This window comes from Hetaerina americana, unplaced genomic scaffold (assembly GCF_022747635.1).
Source record: "Hetaerina americana unplaced genomic scaffold, ioHetAmer1.1.p SCAF_9, whole genome shotgun sequence".
In the NCBI taxonomy this organism is placed as follows: Eukaryota; Metazoa; Arthropoda; class Insecta; order Odonata; family Calopterygidae; genus Hetaerina; species Hetaerina americana.
Window position 1 is genome coordinate 45194352 of NW_027287538.1, and position 24767 is coordinate 45219118.

Below are 24767 nucleotides of genomic sequence, written 5' to 3' on the forward strand. Positions count from 1 at the left end.
TCATTCAAAGCGATTGACCAACGCGCTGTAGTCATCTGAAAACAATTTTGTCATTCTATTAAACACTGCGAGGGCCTTAGAGAGGAAATGCTAGATACGTTTGGGGGAATGGAGGAGGTTGACAGTTGTGGCAGAAATTCAAAGAAGGCAGTAAAGTTGGAAGGAGTGGATATTAAGTGGAAATGGGATGTTTGAAGGGAGCGAGCGATACAATGAAAGGTTGGGGAAGGAGGATATAAAGAATAACGTATTTTGGACGACATCAGGTGGGTGTTGCAAGTATCGGGACATAAAAATGGAACTAGCTAGTGCGAAAAGGTTTTATGTCGCGTGGAAAAGACAGGCAGAGCTAAAATTGAGTACCGAGAGATGTGTATTCTTGCGATACTTCCACGTGAATTCTGTGACACCAGTTATCTAGGCGTGTTTTTATGATCACTATTGGTAATCTACAGATTAGGGTGGGTTTTGGATGGATCGTTAAAATTTTTCGTACTAGTCATTTATTCGGTAAATGAAGGCTTACGAAAAATACTCTCTGACTTCCCCTATTTTCAAGGATTTCCTGTAACTTTTTAAGGAACACTGTGTTTGGGACGGAGTAGTTTTCCTTAAAAGACCCATGTTCCCATGTCTCTCTCCTCCATAAGTATACCAGAGCTTTTAAGATTTCAAACACGTCAACGCAATATGCATTTACAGGGTCTCATATTAAAAATTAAACAAGCCTGAAAATTTCATCACACACATCTCCTAACGAAAACGTTCCGCGTTATGGAGATTTACCTAAGGCAAAATGACGAATTAAAACAATGCCTAACAAACTCGGCGCCATTAATGTAATACAATAAACCACTACTCTTAAGGATATATAAAAAAACTGGAAAAGGTACAAAGAAAGGCTGCCCGTTATGTACTGGGGAAGCTTAGGAGGATGGAGAGTGTGTCTGGAATGTTAAAAACGCTGGGCTGGGAACCTTTACAAAGTAGAAGAAAAATAAGCAGACTTTGTGGAATGTTCCGCATTATGAAGGGAGGGAAAACTTGGGCATATCTAAGGAAAGAGGCGGTAAATCCAAATTTCATAGGGAGGTATGATCACAAATTCAAGGTAAAATGCCGGGCACAAAGAACGAATAAAAAAACAAATTTCTTTTCTTAATAAAACAATTGTTGATTGGAACACCTTACCTACAAAACTATTCGAGCCCTTTCCTAACAGAGTGCAACAAAGATGTAAACAATATATGTAATAATTTGATTGATGTGTTGCTTAAAATTACATGTAACAGCTTAATTTTTTTTTTCTTGCTTATTGGAAACTGATGTAAATGAGATGGGGATTTTCTTTTTTTTGCGTTTGGAAGTTTCCTTTAAGTGTACTTTTTTTACTGACTGATTTTATTTATTATCTTTTATGATGTTGATTCATGTCATGATATGTCATGTTATTTTTTTTAAGGCAATTTTGATAATAATAATCGCACTTGGGACTAGTGTGCCACCTGACAGTATCTATCTGCACAAGTAAGTTTTAATAATAATAATAATTTCTCGGGGCTTTATTTTTAAAACTATAATAATGTATGCGTATCCATCGAGGCATGCTTGAAACAATAATAGAAATAGGTGTTGTTCAAATTATTCCTATGTTATTAATATCCATTCCATGGTTTGCTTTAAACAGGGGTCGGATATGTTTCAGTCGTACGGTTGGGACGAAGAAGAGTTAGTTCTAATAGAAAATTCACATCCCGGCTTCCACAATATCGCCGGGCGCCAACGACAGCAACAACCCATAAGAAGTAAATAAAAACAGCAAAACAAAGAATATGCCTCTGCGCGCGTTATTTACGATTTTCAACGTATTATTTCCCTGTAAATAAATTCCATTGCTTTTTTCTTTTCTCTTAAACGCTGTGTATAAATTCTTCCCCTGAAACAAACACGTGCAACGGCCATATTATCTTCACCTCCTCATCGTTTCACGTACGGGAAGTTGGTTGGCTTTCCTTCCGATTTCCTTGCGCCCACTTCAGCAGCCCGTGGGTCCGTGCATTCGGGGCATTTAAAACGAGTGAATTTGAACTTGAGAGTACCATATTTTTTCAAAAAAGGGATGAAAGAAAATATTAATTTTATTCGAATCTAAATCTGAAAATTAAGTTGTTTGTTTGTTCCTGTTCCTATGGAGACACATCACGCCAAGACGGTACGGAGCAAGGGCCTCTAATTGGTTTGTTGCACAAATGGAGTAAAAATACACTAAGTACAAGTAACATAGGCTATATCCAATTGGGATATACTTTTTTGGAAATTTTTGAATTCCAAAAAGTCGAATTTTGGAAAACTAATTTTTTTTCCACACACAGATGGCACAATACGGATTTCAATGAATTCACGTCGATGAGAAGCGACAAATAAACTGTCACATTATTTCTCCAGCTATTATATTATTTATTAACGTACAATGTGATTTATGCCGACAGCTGAGATGACGCTTTGTAAACTGTAAACAGTCCGATTCGACAGTCATTTCAATAAACACAATTAGACAGTTTAGGATTATTTTATTAAATGTTAACTTTCAAAGAACAATTATTCCTTTATTAAAATACGGTGTCCATTATGCCTGGTAAATTCGAATCGCATTTATAAAAGCACAAGCAAAATCGCGTGAATGAAGAAAATGCCCACGTAAAAAGGCCTATGACAGCGAATTAAATCTACTCACAGCTGTGAGGATAAATTAGTCCGGCGAAGTTTGGGCATAACCGCTATTGATGTAAATTGTGTAGGTGTACGTTTTTAATATTTGAACGAAGGATAAGGGGATCGTGTTGGTGCGGGGACTAACGTACTGGCTTCCCACCCTGAGGGCGCGGGTTCAAATCCTGGCGGTGTTGAATATTTTTCAGAGGTATCTCGATCCCTGCTTGAGATGCTTTGTGCAGGGCACTTTGAGTGAGTACGCCGTCCGTCGAATGGGACGTTAAGCAGCGGACCCCTTGGCGCCTTTCGTAAAGAGTAGGCTAATGCCGACGCCGGGTTTCTCTCCACCCTTCATCCTTTCCTGTCCATCCCCTATGGCGCAAATGACCTAAGCTCTCGGTCGCCTCCCCTAAATACTACTACTACTACGAAAGTTAAGCTGATGATCCGCCACTAGAGACGGGATTTCACATAACTGTTCAAAATTTAAAGACAATATGCGCAGTTACGTAACAGCACGACCAATAAGTACTTGAGAAGCATTACTGTAGACAATGGTAATACTCAAACCCCGTTTCGAATGGCAATCAACTCATCACTCTAATATGGATCGGAAAATATACCTGAATAATCCTCCACACAGCTGGACTTCAATATGTTACAAATATTTAAAAGAAACAAAGCGAACGCGTTGCTTCAATCACCTACGAAGAACGAACTAGGAATCGCAAACGTCGAAAATGACGAGATTAATTCGCTAGCGAAGAAGTTCCCAAAATCTTAGAATACAATTAAATCTTACGACACGAAATAACTGTAACAATTACTGAAATTAAAAGCGCAATGGTAAACTTGGAAAAGAACCTTATCAGATATCTCACATTTAACAGTTTCTAAATGCTCATGATATAACGACTATGCGTAAACCATAAGATTGCTGAATCGTTAATCACATATGACCTCAACATCTTGGGCGATGTAAATGATAGGCACAGGTAAATCCAAAAAGGAACATGAAATCGTATCATAAATGCCATTTTTAGAAATAATGAAAACATAGGAAAAGATGACGTAGTGCCAAAAATAGAGACAGCATACATGCATTAATGCTTAAACGACGCAGTTACCAGTCGCTGGATTAATTTATTATGTGCTGATGCTGAATAAGTATTTTTAAAAATTTAATTAACCAGAATATGTATCAGGAAATGATTGAAATGAATCATTATCGTATTTTTCAGACTAAAGTAACAATTTCAAAAAATATTATGCACAAAAATAGTCTGAGATCCGCAAAAAATCAAGTCTCAAAAAGTTTGGTAATAATAAAACACTATTAATTAACGAAAAGTAAATACAAACAGAATCACATAAAATAAATTTTAATCTTTAGATATGACACAACATGCAAAGCACCAACAACTATTTTTAGCTGCAAATCTGAGTGCTTCATGTGACTTATGAAACGTAAAATGAACGTACTGCCCAAATTTCGAATACTTTCCATTCATCACATTATCATTTTGAATAACAAAATAATGAATACGTTTCTCCGGCACAAAAGAGTAAAAAAAAATGTCCGAACATACTCACTACCCAGGTAATCAGAATGACAGGTCGAGATGCAGCATTTGAATGACACTCACCTGCAAATAAAAAAAAAACAGAAAATTATAGAAAACTCTGCAATAAACTTGAAAAAAAAGCCACAAAACAAATTTGTAACGTAAAGGTATGGTAATAGTAAAACCAAATGACTCCGGGGCAAACGTGAGGTAAACACATTAGCAATGCATGCGATGCCGTCGAGAAAGTGCATGAAATTGTGAAACTGGTTAGCATGAAATAATGGCGACATAAAGAATGATGGAGGAAACAACAACCTTTTCAAATTGATAAATAACCGTCGTGACCCCGTGGAATGCAGACATCACGGAATAATGAAACAATCACATAAAACTCAATTGACAGTTTAGAGTCTTAATACTAGTTTTTTCTATTAACCATTCCTTGAAATGTAGACATTGAACATGTGGACAGTAGAAAGTAGTAGTAAAGTAGTTTTTCCAGTCGGCCACGACCAACGTACAATGTAACAAACAAAAAGTTTTTTTTTCTTTAAGACACCAATCGCGAGGAAGCGGCGTATGCATTGTCACGCGAAAGGACTCAGGAGAGGAGAAAGGTGTTTTCTCATATGTCAGATAGATGGGACGCACGAAAACAAAAACGAAAACTCATCATAAAAATTACTAACGAGTCCATCCACAAATATTCGCCCACGGGATTAGCAAATGGTCGGATTTGGTGGGGGGAAAGGAGCATGGGGGAAAAGGGGTGGGGAGGAGTGGCGCGTGTAGAGCAGAGAATGCGTTTGACACGGTCGGGGGAAGGGGGATCAACATTCCTTTGCGTGCCTACAACTACGAGAGGGATTCACCCAACATCAAACGAACAAAGAAGCAGGGCGAAACTAGAAATAGACCTGTTGGGGAAATGTGGTGGCCTCAAGAGAAAAAGAGTCCATCGGTACATCATTATAACCACTATTCTACCAGTTAGGATATATTTATGATGGATCATGGTAGCACACAACCTAACAGGACACAAAAATCCACAAACCCCATACTACACATTACAATTCTTCAACTATTCATGCTTTCTACCTCCCTTAATTCCATTCACAATGCCTATTCCTTCCCTCCTACTTTTCCTTTACAGCATTCTACCCTCTATTGTCTTCATCAACATCCATTTCCCTAACAGTATCTCTTGCATCCATCCCTTGTCCTGCCTTCTCCTTATTTCTCATAGCAGCCATTTCCCTTCCCCTGTCACCTTGCCCAGACCTTTATAGTTTGTTTTCCTTTCGGCACATTTTATTTCTCCTATTATTCTCCACACCCTAATCCCATGTGCTTGAGTTTACTTTTATCTGCATGTATTAACGACCAAGTTTCCGAGCCATACAAAACTACGCTATCCATTTTAAATGTTCACTTGTGTTATTTTAAGTCTTTAATTAAGGTTCCTATCACCAACTCCCGCCTCTTTATACGAGTATAAGCTTCTTTACCTAGCACAAGGGAACGTGGAAATCCATTAGGTAGAGCGCTGAGCAGCTAAAAAGAGAGCCCTGGTTCAACTCCCGGAGACGCTTTTGGGCACCCTTATCTTTCCCCAAGCTGTGTGATTTTTCGGGAACCTGATCCTCGAGGGAAACTACATCGTCATTGAAGTACATTCATATCCAGGGTGTCCCTAGGACCTCCGAAATTTTCTTTAAATATTTGTTCATCCGTATAACGATCGATTCGTAATCACGGCAAAAACTATGTTAAGGTTACCAATCGATCTCGACATTATCTCTCCAACTCTTGAGGCAAATGTACGCCAAAGAGACAGATCCGGGGAGGGGAATTCCTCCACCCCACGGTGATGTCATTAGCTGCAGGTGGCATCGAGGTAAGCTTATGATAATTACCGTCACAATCCATCATATTGACATTTCACAATCGTCGTTCCACGACAATGCAGAGGTCAGGACGTCAGGGCCCCTTTAACTCCCGAGTGATTTTTGCATAAACAATGGGAACCCTCGTCGCGATAGTGACGTCAGATATTGGTTGTCTTCGCGATTCGACAATTACGATTCATTACTGAATTAGCCATTCTGAGGACGTGGATGGACCTGAAGACTGGCGGGAAACATTCATACCTATCAATTCACTCGGCACGTAGTATCTGTCTTAAAGCCGAAACGGAAGATCTGCAGTTGGGGACGAGTTTCCCACGACCCCCTTCCCTGTAGGAACGGATGGATCGATTAGGGGAAGAAGCTAAACGGAGGAGGAATTTTGGCGGAGAGTGGGGGTTGGGGAGGAGGAGGAGGGGGTAGGGTTAGGGCGCGGCCGTGGCGGAATGAGTCCTCATTCCCAACACCATCTCGCTACCCAGCACAAAACAAAAACGCAACGCCGAGCGAAGGTGAATAGGGGGAGGGGGTGGATTCTAGCGGGGACGTGGGAGGGGAAGAAGGGGGAGGGATAAGCGGAGAGTGGGGGATAGACTCACACACACACAAACCTCCCTGTCTGCGATTAACAGGTGTTTCCCATCCTATCCCAAGAGATTCGATGTACCTGGTTCGCCGAAGTCCGCCGGGGAATCTCCAGGCGACACCGGCGAGAACTTTTCAAGGAGGAATGCGTGCGAATTCGACCAGGGAGACGCGGGGCGGAGGTTAGGTTCAAATTTACCGCTACAGCGAGCGGCCGAACGCTACCGAACAAAGATACGGAGACACAAGGGATGGGACGATTAAGGATAAAACGAACGGGGGGGAGGGCAATTTGGCTGGATGCGAAAATAATTTAGACCACACAAACACCGTGCACTGAAATACAATCGATACCTTCGCGCAGTATCAACAGGGTGGAGCAGAATGGACTTCCTAGTTTCAAAAAATCACTGAAGAGCGCGCAAGTGAATTAGCAGAGTGGGAGTAGTGGCATTAGCTGGAGAAAACGACGCCATTTTTAGTAGTCACCACGCAATTGTCTGCTGAGCATCGAGGCGTTGCCGTAGAAATGTTCTTTAAGAACAATAATGGTGTGGTGGCGACGCAGAGAGCGCTGTGGTCTAGCGATGAAGCGCATTTTCACTTCTCCGGCTCAGTAAAAAAAGCAAAGTTTTCGACACTGGGCGACTGACAACCCTCTCGAACTTCACCCAGACCTCTTCATAGCCCCAAAGTGACAGTTTGGTACGTTGTGTCCTCCATCGGCTTTATTGGGCCTTACTTTTTTGAATGTCGAGGTTCAACGGTACTGTGAATTCTGCGCGCTATTGTAAGATGGGGATATCTCAAAGCTGAGGTTTACCAAGTTCGATCAAGGACCTTGGAAGCTCTTAAGGAGGCAATTTCAGATGTCATTGCTGGAATAACGCAAGATATGCTGTGAAGAGTTTTCGAATACCTTTTTGAACGACTCAACATGATTATCGCTTACCAAGGTCGTAATTTGGGTGAAATAATTTTCAAAACCTAATGTAAATGAAATAGTATTGGATGTAGCTTTAAGAAATAAAACTTTTTAAATTATCTTGGTTGTTTTTTAAAAAATTCATTCGTCAAATCAGGGAGTCTATTCTGTCCCACCCTGTATTTAAAAACTATACAGGTTTACACAGGGTGACCACAAAATTCAAGGATGAAATTACAGGGTGTTTCGGAATTTTTCCCAAACGTAAATTTGGCTTATTTTCCATTATTTTTCCCCAGAATTTATATTATTGATGTAACTCATCAACCCACCGAAAAAAAACGTGGTCTTCTAATGTCTATCGGGTTAAATTATATTTTTGAGGAACCCTTGAACTACACACCGCTGTATTCCTTAGCCCAAACCACAAACTAGCTTAAACTATGAAATCCTTCGTCAGCCTAATCGATCAAATTAATAACTTCCGGCCGTCTAAAGTTAAAAAAACGACTAAAACTGATTTGCTCGCTGCGCAAGAGGGAGGGAAACACAACGGAATGAATTCTTTCTTCCTTTCGAAAATAAATATACATCTTGGAGATCGGCGGAGACATTTTGAACCCTGGCCCATATGGCAAGGCGAAACTTCTCGCTTGAGTTATGAGGTGTGACGGAGATATGAAATTACCGCCTTTAGAGGGTATTTTCACACCAAAATTTCGCTACAAAATAAATTGTAACTCAATTGCGTTCCATCTTTACTAAAAGTGTGTATGTATATGTATATGTATATGTATATATATATATATACTCATACACACACATACTAATTCACACATTATTATTAAGAAGAACTTCAATGAGATATCGATTCTTGAAAATGAATCTCAATGACAAATTTTCCCGTTTAGCGCTGGTATCGAGTAGACCTGAGAGGCTGAAAAAGCATTGTTAATCCCTAATCTTGTCAAAATCTCAAAAGCGACTGGTGCAGTCATGTGAATAAACCACTGAAATGTAAATGTTAGCCGAAGCCTGAACTGTAACATCGACCGCATGCCACGAGACTTCGTAACTCTTCAGCAATGATGCTTTCGTTTGCAGCTTCAAATGACATCAATTGCGCACTCTGTTGACTCTATGATGGAAAACGCTAGCGTGCTTCTTAACTTATTTCAAGCAACAAGGAAGAATAAATATTGAATTGGTATTTTAAATATCATCCATTCTTTATTTATGTGACATTTTAGATTTAAAACAGGATCCTTGGCGTTATGAAAATTAAATTTGCACGTGGTAAATGTTATTTTAGGGAAACAGTCGACACAAGTGCTCCACCGTCGACCTCCCAGCTTCCTACATGATAAATAAACACAGCTGTTCGACTAAGGTGGGAGTCATATTCAATACAGAGAAGTTATACACAAGCACAATTGGGCAGGGAGTGCATTCAATTCTAGCAGAGATAACATTGTGATTGAATATGGTTTCGGGAAAATTCGCTACTGTATGAGATAGGTGGCTAAATCCACGGATGGACACTGCGATAGCTAAATTTAACCTTGGGAGAGGATGTTCACTTTAATGCTTGCTTCACTCCGTAAAAACTAATAGCCTTGCACCCGTGCGGACGTTTATGCCAATCGAATTCATGACACGCGTCCCGTAACACGAAATCGCGACTGACCATCCGCTGTCGAATAAACCACCCGACGTGCCATGATTTCCATGGGTAAACATCACATACTATATGCACGAATTCCGACACCTCTGACAACTACCTTCAAAATTTACACCCGTACATTTCCAATTGTGAACAAAATAGTAATTGCGCATGAATGCAATGCACACGTTACACTCGAGACTTCTAAGTAAGTGCGAAACCTCTGTCTCTCCCCCGGGTGTCTAACGCTTCCATCTGGCATAAGTTTCTGCGCTCTTTTTTCAGGTAATCTATCGGTTAAGGTAGGTTTTGAATGGACACATCTACCAAATAAATATCTTTACAAGTCCCTCTTGATCTCTTTGTATTTCCTTCCTCCCTCTAACATCCTTATCCATCCCGTTCAACATCCCTATCCTATTTCTACCCTTTCTATGTATGCCTAACATTCTCCCCTCTATTACAGTCTTCAACATCCCACTGCCGATCAATACGCCCTTCGTCCATTTTTCTTGCCTCCTAATGATTTCTCCCAATAAACCCCTATCCTCGCCCACCATACCTTGTACTTCCTCATTTGTTTTCCTTTCAGTCCATTTGATCTTCTCCATCCTTCTCCACACCCACATTTCAAAAGCTTCCAATCTACGTCTATCCTCCTCCTTCAGTGACCACGTTTCCGCGCCGTACATAGCTACGCTCCATATCAAAGTTTTGGCTTGAAGCGTAGCTATGTACGGCGCGAGAACATACGATAGTAACTAAAAAACGAGCACCTCTTATTTTACAATATAAGTTTGACAAAATCGTTCTCCACTACGATAACTGATCAACTGCGTGCCTGAACAGAAAACATGCACTACATCGAGGAGCAATTGTTGTTTTTATTGTAGTATATATATATATATATATATATATATATATATATATATATATATATATATATATATTACAAAGTGGAGTGAAACGAAAACATTTCCAAACAGAATAAGCTGATAAATGATTAAATAATTCTTATTTGAAGGATCTAGTCAATCAGCGAAGGGGTAATAAGTATTTCGGTGACCAAGTGATAGTTATGGGATAAGACTTAACGTAAACAAAAAGAATATAAGAGGTTAACGAGAAAGGTTATGTGACGAACGTTCAAATAGAAAGCAAAAACTAGCGGAGGTGGAACACAATTCACCTACCTATAGGCAGGGTTTTGGACGAATACAGTCAAAAGTATAAGTAGCGATATTTTTTTTTTAAGGTAATCTACCGGTTAAGGTAGGTTTTTTTGGATGGACACAACTACCAAACAAACATTTTATTACTCCTAACAAAACACAAAATCCATCATCCTACTCTATATCACGTCCCTCTTCATCTCTGAGTACTTTCTTCCTCCCTTCATCCCGTCCAACATCCCTATCCTGATCCTTCCCTTTCCTCTTTTGCCCAACATTTCCCCTCTATCACAGTCTTCAACATCCCACTGCCAAGTAGGGATATAAGAAAGGGAATCGCGTTACGCAAAGAAGCTTTCTCGTGGAAGAGAGAATTGATGACAGAGGCGTTGATTAAAGATGTTAAGAAAAGGTTATTTAAAAATTTGATCTGGATCGTGGTTTTGGACGGCGCGGAAACATGGTCACTGAGGCAAGATTTTAATCGTACGCTTTTGAGATAATGTGGGTGTTGAGAAAGATGGAAAAGGTGAAATGGACAGAAAGGAAAAAGAAAGAGGAAGAGCTGGGCATGGTGAGAAAGGAGAGAGGATTGCTGAAAGAAATACAAAGGAGGCAGGAAAACTGGATGCAGAGAATTTGGATTCGCAGTGCAATGTTGAAAACTGCGATATAGAGGTGAGAACGTTAGGCAAATGAGGAAATGGTGGGTATAAGATACGGATGCTGGACAGAATGAAGGGAGTAGCGTAGCATACGGAGTTGAAGAGGGTCTTCTAGTATATTATAGGATTTCAGGTCCGTTCAGAGAGGCAAAGAAATTAATCATTGTTAAGTTATTGTCCATTATATCTAAAACACTAGAATACAAGTAAAAGAAACTATATAGCGACAGTTTCATTGGTGAGAATATGGCAATGTTTTCTTTGTTGATGAAGGATAATACAACATTTTATTCATTAACAGTGGTTGAAATATGCCTTAATTCACTTGAATATAATCAGGAGGAAAAACCGCTATTTTCGCGGCCGAAGCTTCTCGAGTTCATCGTCGCGTTACGACTTGCGTCCATATTTGAACTTTCGCACCCACACATATTCATCTCATACATTTGCGTAACACTATAACAGGGCATGTCTCTAAATCAATCGACGATGGATTTCGATATGGTTGAGTTAAACCACAATCGGGCGACAACACGCTGTAGTTGTACACTAAACGACTCATTTCAAGCGTTTGAAGCTTCTCTCGCTCTAACGGTAGCCATACGAACCATTGGAACTGTTCGGTGCAGCCATCTGTGTTTCGTCTTCATGATGTATGCCCGCGTATTTTTATGCTCAATCATAGCAGCATTTTTATGGGAGGCGATCGACAGCTGCGGTAATTTGCGCCATTAGGGGTGGATGGGAAAGGAAAGGTAAGCAGGAATCCGGCGTCGGCATTAGCCTACTCTCGTCGAAATGCGGCAAGGGGTGTGCAGTTTAACGTCCCATCCGACGGACGTCGTTAACTCCCTCAAAGTGCTCTCCACAAAGCACCTCGAGTAATAATCGGGATACTTCTAAAAAATATTTGCTGTTTACAGGATTTGAACCCCTGCCCTCTCGGTGGGAAGCCTGTACGTTAGACACCGTGCCATCCCGATACCCAATCTCAATTATATGTTTTTTAATATATACTCACATTCCAGGAAAAAAATTGGGTAACCTTTAAATCTTGAAGGCACTTGGTACTCTCGCAAACGCATGGCTAAGGATTATTTTTTACCCCCGCGAGACGCTGAAACTCTTTAAGACACAATGTGGTTGGCAGGAGGTAGGAAGAGTAGTCTTTATAAGAGATCGGAGAGAAGGAATTCCACAGCAGCACCAAGGAAGACTCCCTCCCGTTACGTTGTTATATCTCGGTTGGAAAGGCCATTAAATCAAGTGTGAAATGAAAACGAAGAGATGCAGGACGAGTCTCGCGGGGGATAAGGCGGTGGAAATATTTTTCTCGGCCCCAAGGGGCATTCTCATGCCAATGCGATCTCGCCCCCTCCCCCCCACCCTTCGACGAAGTGACAAACACACGCGGAGGGGAGGCCTGGAGGTGTTGGGTCACGAATGCTGTGCTCGAACGTCCATCCACGTAATTATGCTGCGTTACTTTACGTTCTACGTCCTCGAAACGCAATAATGCGGAGCGATTCAACTTCTGCAGGATTATCGAAAACATCGATACCGAATGAAATTTATTAAAAAACGAGGGTTCCTTTTATGGGGTGGTCCGATGGTAACTAGACGAGTAAATGTACCGTCTTAGTTTATGCATTGAATGACGAGTGATGGCATGTAAAGCAACATCCATTCATGATTCGTAGTTCGTGACTCAGATATATTACGTGAATATACAATTGTCAATTTCACAAAAACTCTTTTATCATATTTCTTAATACATCATTTTGCTAATTTTGTGCTATTTTCAAAGCGGTCTTAATTGAAAATTTACCATTGTTGGTTTTCTTCCAAAATCCATGTTTCCTTCTCCAAAACCCGCACTTGAAAACTCTACAATCTCACGCTTAACCTTTTCCCTCGGCGAGCAAGTTTCTAATCCACACTAAACTATGCTCCGTATAAAATATTATGAGCCAACTCGAAGACATAATTTTCGAGCCAAACAATATTACAGTCCACGGAAAATGTTATCTGCAAAAACAGCCAATTGTGATAAAAGGGGAAATGTATGCTTCAAATCACATCCGTTGATACACTAGATTCCCTTTTCGACATTTTCGAAATGTTGAAGGCTTTCGAATTGAATCGCAGCCGTGAGAAAAGGACAGATTGTGTTAAGAACTTGGCATAACACGCAGACCTGCATTACGCAAACCCCCGGCCCCCCTTAACACCAATACGCAACATTGATTTTTGTTTTCGATTTCAAACTTACGCACTTCATCACATCGTTTTAAAAGCTTTCGAGCATCCCGCGCTCGGTTGTTATGCACCGAATGACATGGCGGATCTCATTCGCGATGTATCCAAGGACGCCGCTTCAGATGATCAAAGGAGAATCGGAGACGGGCGACCGCAATCGGAAACTGGGCAATGGAGGAGGGAAAAACTGAGATTAGTAATCGGAAAGAGCAAATATAACCACACCACACATCACTCACGCCGCTTACGCTTCACACCCTGGTCAGGCCAATGACATGGCTCTTGAGTCGTAGTTGCTTGATTTATTACGCGTGACCAATGCCAATTTGGTCCCCAAAATAAATTAAGAAATTTCATACAAATCGTCATTTCCATTCTAAATATATCTCTTTGATGACTGGATTATCATCCATTCTCTTAATATGAAAAACCCAGAGAAGCGCACTTCTTTATTGGCCGTTCATCAACGGTACAGTGCACCCATTCTTTTATGTTTCAGTAATCATTCCTCACTTCCTCATATTTCAAGTACGCACTACACCCTACGAGTAGAAAAATATACATATGTGTGTGCATATATATATATATATATATATATATATATATATATATATATATATATATATATATATGTGTGTGTGTGTGTGTGTGTGTGTGTGTGTGTGTATATAGAAATATATATATTTATTTATTGTGTGTGTATATATATACACATACACACAAGTTCAAACACGAAAACCCGCCAAATGGTAGACAGATTTAAAGAAAATGGATAGGAATACATGTATAATAGCAACACAGCAATGGAATAATGCAATAATAGAACACAGCAATGGTATATATTCATTTCTTTATTATTATAATTGTAGGCAATCTACCGATAAGGCAGACTTTGAATGGACACAAATCACCAAATAATTCTCTTGTCTCTCCGAAAAAAATACAACCCAACATCCTATTCTATTATTAAGTCCCTTTTCATCTCCTTATACTTCCTTCTACTTTTCATTCCATCCAACATCCCTATCAAGTTCCTGCCTTTCTTCGTTTTCCCAATATATATATATATATATATATATATATATATATATATATATATATATATATATATATATATATATATATATATATAGTACAATACACAGTAACACATAATATAGAAACACAAAAAAAGAGAACACTCACACGTATTTTCTTGATATTTCGACGGAAACAATCCGTCTTCCTCTGAAGATATAGAAGTCATGACTTCTATATCTTCAGAGGAAGACGGATTGTTTCCGTCGAAATATCAAGAAAATACGTGTGAGTGTTCTCTTTTTTTGTGTTTCTATATTATGTGTTACTGTGTATTGTACTATTCGGCACTTCCGTGTTACGTCTATGAAAGCATATATATATATATATATATATATATATATATATATATATATATATATATATATATATATATATATATATATATAACACCACATAGAAGGGTAAATATGTGGGACACATACGAATCATATATACTAGATACATACACATATATATTTCCCACTAAGAAGTGCATCCTTGAATGTATATTAAAAAACTAATTTTTCACGACAAAACGACGACAAAGATATGACCAGCTATCACCGCTCTTAGTAATTAAGCCCACGATTTTTCACACAATCAACTTAAAACGTCTTCCTTGCGGAAGGGGGGCTCCAGCCCGCAGAAAGATTTACAATGACAGGGGCGAAAGTGTAATGAAGACGTGAACAGGAATAATATTGTTCGAATACATATTCGCGAGATTATAAATTTACTGTGACATCTACGAAGAAATAATTAATGGAAGTGAACGTCGTAGTAAGAAAACCATCTTTTTGAAATGCCAAAAGAGAAATAACTTGAATATATAGTAATTCAAAATTTAATTGCGCATCACCAAGTATTTTGAGTCCTTTGACTCATGACGCAGTTACACGAAAACCATCACCTTTGCCTATTGAAGATAATTAGATATATCATGACTATGTATGTTTGTGTGTGTGTCTGTGTGGGAGAGGGGATTGCAAGGAGGCATTCACATGAGGCTGGCAATAAGGATGCAGATCATATGAATCGGAAATGGGATGTTGAAGATTGTGATAGAAGGGAGAATGTTTGCCAAACGAGGAATGGGCGGGAATAGGATATGAAAGTTGGACAATGTGAAGGGAAGAAGGAAGTATGCAGAATTGAATAGGGGCTTATTTTAGTGCGGGATGTCAGGCAGTATTTTGTTATGAGAGGCCACGAAATGCACCGTCTTTACATTGTATAATTGTGTCCAACCAAAACCTACCTTAACCGGTAGAACACCTGTACTTAGAATAATATTAAATCGTTACCACAAGAGTAGGAAACATGGCGGCCGACAATTAAACACAGAGTTATCCTGCGCCATACAAATAATCGCCAAATAATCTACTTTGACGGGGGTTTATTGCGCTGAGTGCAACAATCTGTTTCTTGTTAGGTTAGGTTTATTAATGTAGCGATGTGCCGTGGTTTCGTCGGTGGTAGGCCCATCCAAGACCTTACCTTAACAGATAGACTACCACAATGATAAATAAACTTAATTTACCATTGGTTTGTGACACCGAGTGCAGGAAGAAAGATTTATAAACGAAAAATCATCGTTAGAATACGTGATGTCTCGCGGGTACGTGCAGTCCCTCCGCGTCAATTCACGAAGACGTTCATTTCGACGGGGCGGTGGGGGGGGGATTAATTACCCTCCCAACCACTCCGCCGTGCTGCCGGGGTCTAACGCTACCCCGAGCTTGCAGCTCGTCTCCTCCGGCGACACACACACAAATCATTCAACCCTCTCTCTCTCTCTCCCCACCACCCACACACGCACACATGGTTACATTAAAGGCCCGGGACGGGTCGCCACATCAATTCCGGCGCAAATTCAATTTCAGACGGACGGCCTCAAACGGAACGCCTCTTCAAAGAGTCCCAAGCGCTTCAGAACAATCAACGCCCCTTCCCCCTCCCTTTCCAAACACACACCCTCCCTTCCCAAGACCACAAAAGGTGACAGTGACGGGGTTGAGAGGGAAAGGAGAGTGCTTGGAGGAGGGAGGTTTTGGAAAGCCCGCCCGTCTACCATTTAATGCGACTAACCGGGAATGCGAGTTAAAATTTAATTTGGGAGGATGGATTGCGCGCGTCTTTTTTTCCCCTTGAGATAAACAATAATCTTTAAGAGAGATGCCTCTGAGAAATGACAATGTTTACCTGCGCAGTCGGGCACATTAATGTAGCATCCGACAGAAATTAGATTTTGGCGACATTAATTACTGTCTGGCAGTTCACATTTCCTATCATAGATCATTGTTTGGATTTCACAAAACGAAAATAAACAGTAATCAGCATGGTAAATTGTTGAGTCGATTGCAAATACATACATTTAGAAAGCAATCAATGAGAATTGAAAACTTGCAACGAATACTTGCGAACAATAATTAATTTATGAGAGACCATTATTGTTTTTGATGCAGTTGTTGAGCAGATAGAAGATGCCGCTTCAGAAACACGCCATGTCGTAGTTTGTGCTTATCTGAGAGCTATAAAAATTGGTATGGTTCCCATGGATAAAGAAGGGAGATTTTACAATCAAATCAATTAAAATGTGTGCTGAAGAGGAACTACTCTAATCCAGTCATTATCACGGTTAGGACGAACGTCCAACGCAGGGAGAAAGTGTAACACAGACATCAATTTTTTATATACTTCACACTTTCAGGCTTCACTTCGTGGAATTATTTGATGTCCATATTGGATGAGTTTATAAGTTTCCATAGACTTTTTTTTTAAATAAATTAAAAATAAAGTCTGCTGAAAATTACAAAATTAGCTCATATGAATATCAACGTTTGACCTCACACATGTACGTAAGATGACTGTGGACTGATTTCTTAAGACACTGTGATCTTCTGAGTAATTCCTTAAGACACTGTGATCTTCCATCTCCAAATTTTCAGTCCGCTGCCCAGCCTAACGCCCCTCTTCAAAATTCCTTTAAAGGTAGGCTTCTAAACTCTTCGACCTCCTTTAGGCATACATTTTCATATTATTACAGCAGTTACAACTTCACAGTTGTTTCTTCAGTTATCCTGACTTCAGCCCGTGTACAAGTAGATGAGGTTGTTCCTATTGGTGAACTTGGGCAAGACAAAACCCCTTCTCTGATTGGGTGAAGTTCTTATATTTTCGGACTATGTGAACGCCGCACTGGTTCCTGTGTACGCTATGTCTGCCACGAGTTCTTACTTTCTGTGTACACTACCGGTGATCCTTAGGCTCTTCTGTATTTAAGGTCTTGCATTTAACGCGAAAAAGGATTTAGGGGCTCCATAGGGTACCATTTTAAAGCAACATTAATACAACATTCTTCGTTGCGTCCTGTGTGGGATGGATGAGCGACCTTCGAGATTAACACCATTACTTCGCCACTTCTAAAGAACTCAACCTTTCAAACCCCTTTAGTGTGGAGTCCCTGGGTCTTCGAAACCCTATCCCGCCACCTACCAGCTCGAAGACCCATGGAGATAGAACCGATGCGAAGTGAGTCACCAAAAAAAACTGGGATGCAACGTTTAAAGCACCGGCACTTCGCTGCAGCTAAAATTAACGCAGGCGCGAGCTAGGGGGCGCCGCCGCAAAAACGAACCCCTCCCTAGGTTTTACGACTGCGTAAGTCCCTTGGGAGGGGATGAGGAAAGAATAAGACGAAAAAAACTTTCCGCGAGCTCCGATTATCCTCGCCGACTACCAGGAGAAAGGAAAACTTCTCCCGAAGGAGAGGCCGCGTCGCGAGGACCAATTAAATTCAACCGGGAGGAAACGACCAATTCGACTAGAGGCCTACATCAAAGACAATACCTGTAGACGTAGATATATGTCAGCAGCCCCATTCAAAATTTTATACACTTTTTGTTACGTGTCTTGTCCAAAAATAAGTAGAATAACTCCTGGTAAAAATATTATCGCCGTTAAACTTACTAATTGCAAAATTACCACCCTTGTCAATCGACACACCGATACCAGCGTCTATGCCAGTACGCTACCTGGAAGGCGTTGACGGAAAGCTCGACGAGCACCTCGTCAAGACCTCTTTGACGTTACCCAGCGTTCCATAATGGTTGCCGTTCAAGCTACTTTTTAATCTTGAGAATGAAATAAAGTCCGGCCATGGGGCTTTAGGGTGACTGGGGCAGCGTTGTCACATAGTGCTTGGCCAAGTGTTCGGCCACGAGGGAGGTGGTTTGGGACGGCGCGTTGCCGTGTTGCAGCCTCCAGTTGGCAAAGATCTACTTTCTGACACGTTGCATGCAGTCTTTTCCACATCCTTTCGAGGACCTCCACGCAAAACGTACTTTTCACTGTCTCTCCCTGACGCACAAACACTTTCCGAGTAAAATAAAAATTATTCTACTCATTTTTCGAGCAAACCCATTCAGTCACACGCGTGCTGTTCTATCGGGCACCGCGTACATAAACGACACCCGGGGTCTCACGGAAAATATCTCCGTAAACCCACTGTCCTGGAAACATTCTGCCAATCTGAGAAGACTGCCGTCGTGAAATGATACTTTCGCCAACTTCTACCTTTAAAACATCTTGGCCTATTGATTTTAAGATTACGAGGTTAGGAATTCGCACTAACTTCTCGAAAGAAATTTTTCATTCAATCAACGCTGCCCGCTCCAAACTCTTCGTCACAGAATTTGAATGCAGCATACTGCTTCTGCTCCAAGTGTACAAGAAACACAGCAGTCTACTGATAAATATTTCACAACTCCAGCAATGCATCCTTTCTTAGACACATGGAAGAGCGAGAGGATCCTTTATGGCGTCGCAATTTCTCAACTCGTATCCTTGATTACGAAATCCTGAAGAGTGCAGAATGCATATACCCCGGAGGAACTCCATAATATTCTATTTATCTGGAAGTTGTAAGAGTAATAAATCAAACCCAAGAAACGTAATGGATGTCCCGTCAAATATCGAAACACGGAAGTCAGCAATTAAAGTAAACAACAAATGTTTACCGCAACATTGTCATAGAAACGATACGAAAGTAAATGGGAAATAAACAAAGCTTTACCAAAAAAACATATCAAATAAAAAATGGGGCCCGATTTTTGATGAAGACCCGCAAAGATATCTTAGCATAGCAGTAAATGATGTGATCGAAATATTAAGAGGAATTATTTCTCAGAAACAATTTATAAACATGGAATCATTAAATCTCCATAGAGTTCAAAGCCAAAATAGCAGGAGATACAACGTACGAAACAAATCAATAATTACTTTAATGGCTTGCGAATTATCACCCTCTGCCACCCACCCCGTCAAGGCTCCTTGCAGAATTGCATAGGCATACATTTTATACTAAGTCATCCTTTGAAACGGCATGACTACTGGCGAGAATAAAACTTCGAGTTGAAAGGACTGCTCATGATAACACTTCTTTTTATGTTTGCTCAAACAAAAGGCAAGATCATTCCTCCCGCCAGGGTATTAAAACTTCCCGAGGCTCCTTTATTCATGCCCCTACCCCCCCTTTGAGGACTTTTAATGTGGAGCGTGGTGCAGCTGTATGGAACCAAAATGCGGCCTAAAATGAGAAGCATAGCTTAAATGAGCGTGGATGAGAGACTTTCTTTTTTACGAGATGTGTGTGCGTTAAGATAAATGAGTAAATTACTTGGACTTCGAGGAAGAAAAATGAAAATTTTCAAAGTGTGGTGGGAGGAGAAATAAGGTGCTGAGGGAGATTCGAAGAAGGCAGAAAAAGTCAATGAAAGGTAATGCTATAATGTTTGAAATTCGTAATAAAGGGAGAGAAGACGTTTCTCAAGGGAGAAAGGAAAGGTACTGCGTTCATTCCTTTCCTTGAGAAACATGGCATCGCCATATATGTGAGTCGCTGTAGTCCAGGAGTAGAGCGTTGGACAACTGACCCGGGTTCAATTCCCGGGCGAGCCTCTCTGGGTACTTGCAGCTCCACCCAGCTATGTAATTTTTCGGGTACCAGATCTTCTTGGGAAACCATAACCGGCACAGGCAAAGGAACTGGGCCCCTACACATACATACATATATATATATATATATATATATATATATATATATATATATATATATATATATATATACATACATATATATATATATATGTGTGTAGATATATATATATTTTTGTGCTGGTGATCTGCTCGATTCCGCCTTCCCCACCTCTCTCTCTTGTGTTCGTCGTTCATGTGTGTTCCTATCCGTTTTCCTTGTATCTATTTCTATCTGAATGAATATTTGTTCCCCATATGGCGAGATTTCGTGTTTGAACGTGTGTGTAAAAATAAATAAATATATATGTTTATACATACATATGTATATATATATATGTTTTTATATATATATTATATGTGTATATATATATATTATATGTGTGTGTGTGTATATATATATATATATATATATATATGTGTGTGTGTAGATATATATATATATATGGTAGCTTGGTTGATACCATTTTTGGGGTATCAATCTGTTGCCTGCCAGATACGAAGAAAGCCGAGAGTGGATGAAAGAAAGTAGCGATAATAGAAAGAACGCTAGGAAAGGGGGGAAGAGGAAGGTCGGCAATACGCTTTTCGGATGACCTGAAAGATTGAAGAGGCCTTGAAGACCAGTGCAAGGAATAACATAGGTAAAGCAAGGGTTCAACCCGGCTTGATTCGTAAATATTGGTTTCTAGGACCGTACACAACCTCTTCTATAGAACATAATTTCAAGCTGGTGATGATATTGTCTCCTGCTACCACCTCGTCAACAACTCGCCCTTCTGCTCTTTTCCGGTACCAAAAATCTTTCAAGCTACGCTCCTTCCATTCTTTCTGATCGATAGTCTCATAAAGCATTAAAGGAGATAAATTCCATTTCTTGCAATTCATTTTACCATACGTATCAACGATTCCAATTTGATTTAAACGCAATTTCAACTGCGAGCAACCTATTCTGCTTTTAGTATAAATTTACATTTTTTTAATTACAAAAACATTTTTTGTTAACTTCAAACGTTTTGGTGTGTTTATTTTGAATAGTACACTTAAAACTGTTAAATTTGCAAGCGATTACAAACCGGATGCCATGTAGACGTAGATTCTCAATTCGCGCGGCTTCCAGAAACTCGATACTTTTGACACGGCCGTTCGAGTAATAAAAAGGGATAAGAGGTAAATAGGAGGTAATATGAAGATGAATGACGACGCACAGTATTCGACGAAGTATGTATGTGTTCTTGAGTGCCATCAATTTAATCAGAACGAAACTCAGACCAAATTCAATCCCCCGACGGAGGAAGTGGTATTCAAAGGTTAACGATGGGAAAGAGGTATCCAAAGATTAACTACGTCTAATTTTTTAAAGTAGTCCTTTCTCGAATCCTTACACAGATGGAGGCGTCTATATATGATTTCAATCTTAATAATTTAAAATCATTTAAGCCAGTTCACGCACTTAAACGTACAACTATTTCCTGAAAGCCGCGTAATAAATATAGATTAACGACTTCCTCTCTCCGCGGATTCCATTTATATATTAAAATTCTCGTTTACATCAACAACCCAAAACCATGGCACACGATTGATGCATCATCTACAAATTAACTGCGTGGTTATCAAAAGGAAACTTGGAGAAGTTGAGTGCATTAAACTAATTAGGAGAGTTCACCTCATGAATGCTTCTCCTGAACGGCTCTAAAATGCAAATAAAAAGTCGACGCGCTCAAAAGAATAGTTTCAAGTGGGAATGAAGAAGGGATTTACGCCCGGAGATACGTTAAGTTGCAGACCTCTGTAAGTTTCAGACCCTCGAATCCGCGCCCAAGTTGTGTGTCTGAAGTCCAAAGTCGAAAAAGTTACAGGCGGGGGGCAGAGACACTTTCTTTTTGAGTTTCTTCAAAATTACTCCGCGCGGGGCGATTCTCGGGAGTGAATTAAAATAAAAAGTTTCTCCGTATTCCTGTACAAGGAGACATGAAATGGGGTTTAATGGACAAATATGAGGGGACTACACTCCTACATCTCAACCCGAGGGTGTGCGGCAGGGGATGTTAGGTCACCTTGAGTTAGAAATTGATATAATTTACGATTTATAGACTTCCTTACAGTTTTATTTTCGCACGAGGGAGTTCCAAAAGTTGCACATTAATATATTTGGGACAAGGGAATACATACAGAATATTGGGAAACCAATTTAAATTATCTTCACGTATATGGCCTCGCCTCACGATGGAGTGCGGGGATAAAATTATTCCTTAGCGAAGATATTTGGGAGATATCCAAGGGAGGCAGGAAATATGGATGCAGAGCATATTGATTAGCGATGGGATTTTGAAGACTGTGATAGAGAGGAGGACTTTAGGCAATCAAAAATGATGGGTATGCTTAAATAGAATGATGGGAGGAAGTAAGCGCAATTAAAGTGGACTCAATGTAGTATCAGATGTCCGGTTGTTTTTTCGTGTTAGGAAAGGCAAGGGAATGTGGCATCGTTGTACCGTTGTAGTATTTTAACTTAAAAATAATATTACAGTTTGAATTCCACAAATGAAACCATTTATGCACAAAAATTCAATTTATTAAATAATTTGCCTCATATTAATACAATCTAGATTCCACCGTGAACCACTTCGATCATGATTCCCCTTAAAACTGAACAATGTCTCTTCTACATGCTATAAAAATAACATTTGTATGAAAATTAAAAAGAGTGAGTAAAATTAAGAAAAAGAACCTTAGCTTTGGACGTTTCCAGCAAATGCTATACAAAAGCCCAAATTAAGGGATAAAAACCGGAGGAAAGAGCGTTCCACGATAGCACCGCAATTGCGGCCGATTTACCGGTAAATTTTACAAAATGTACTGCCGCCCTAATGGGACAACAGCCATTATTATAAACTGTCCAGGACTTTCAAAATCCAAAACTTTCCAGTTTTTCTATGCGAAATTATCTATTATGTTTTGGACCTCCATGGCAAGATAAAATGATGCCTGAATAAATAATAATAATATATTAATTAATAATAAATTATAACTCAAACTAGATGAATCGAAATGTAAACATCTCCGTGAAAAAATAATATCACATCAGAAAAAAATATTAATTTTTGGTCCTGGTATATTCACACTTTAACAAGGCGAACTCAAGTAAATTATATGCCATAATTTTTCTGACAAATCACGTTCCAACTCTTTGCACTTGTAGATGTAAATATTGTTCGCAGAGACGACGCAATGAATCCACGGCCAACGTGACGCTTCCATAGGGTTTACTCAATTGCCCACTGGAAAAACCGCCTGGTCCGTGGCCGAGGATTTTTGGATTTGTTGTCACGTTAAGACATTTGGTCATCTTTGAGATGTCACGAGCCCACGAATGCACATTTTATAATACTCAATGACACACGTGTCTCTCTAACTCGACTGACAAATTTCGATATGGCTGTGTTAACACCATGTAATTGGAGAAAACGGATGATTACATGCTGTTGTTGAATAAAAAACGACGCCATTTCAAATACTGTAAATGCTTCTCACTACAGCGGCAGCTATACGGACCCTGTGCAGTGATAGGTGCTGCCATCTATGTCTGCCTTGCTTTCATAAAGTGTCCGTGCATGTACTTTAAGCTCAACCATACATACATGTATACTCCCAGTCTCGAACGAAAGATGGCTAACGTTAAAACTTGAAATCTATGTACATGTACATAAAAGTGGAAATATTTTGAGAAATACTCGTAATATCAAATTTGTCGCAACAGCCCACTTTAAACAGAGAATACACAGTTTTTTGCACATTTAACAGCGCTGATAACTTGCAATCTTGACTCAATATGCCAATTTGATTTTAACCATCTTATTACGCAAGCGGAATTCTTCAGGAAAATACTCTAAAATACTTTACTCATCCTGGATGTAAAAATTGTTCCTTTTGTTAGCCTGGCGTCATTCACTGTCAACGCAAGGGGCCTAAGAAATCTCCAAATTCACCTATTAAAGGGTTAAGGGAGCTCCAGTTATCAAAAGTCAACAGATAAGAAGACAAACATCAACTACCAAACGACTAACATAAACCTCTACCTCCTCGTCAACGTCGTTCTAAACAGATTAGTTCACCATCCCTTCTCGGCCGCGCGCATTCTTCTTAAATGCAGGGTCAACACCATCAGATCCTCGTATTTACTGGCAGTACGACACACGAGAAGTATTCTTATCCTGAG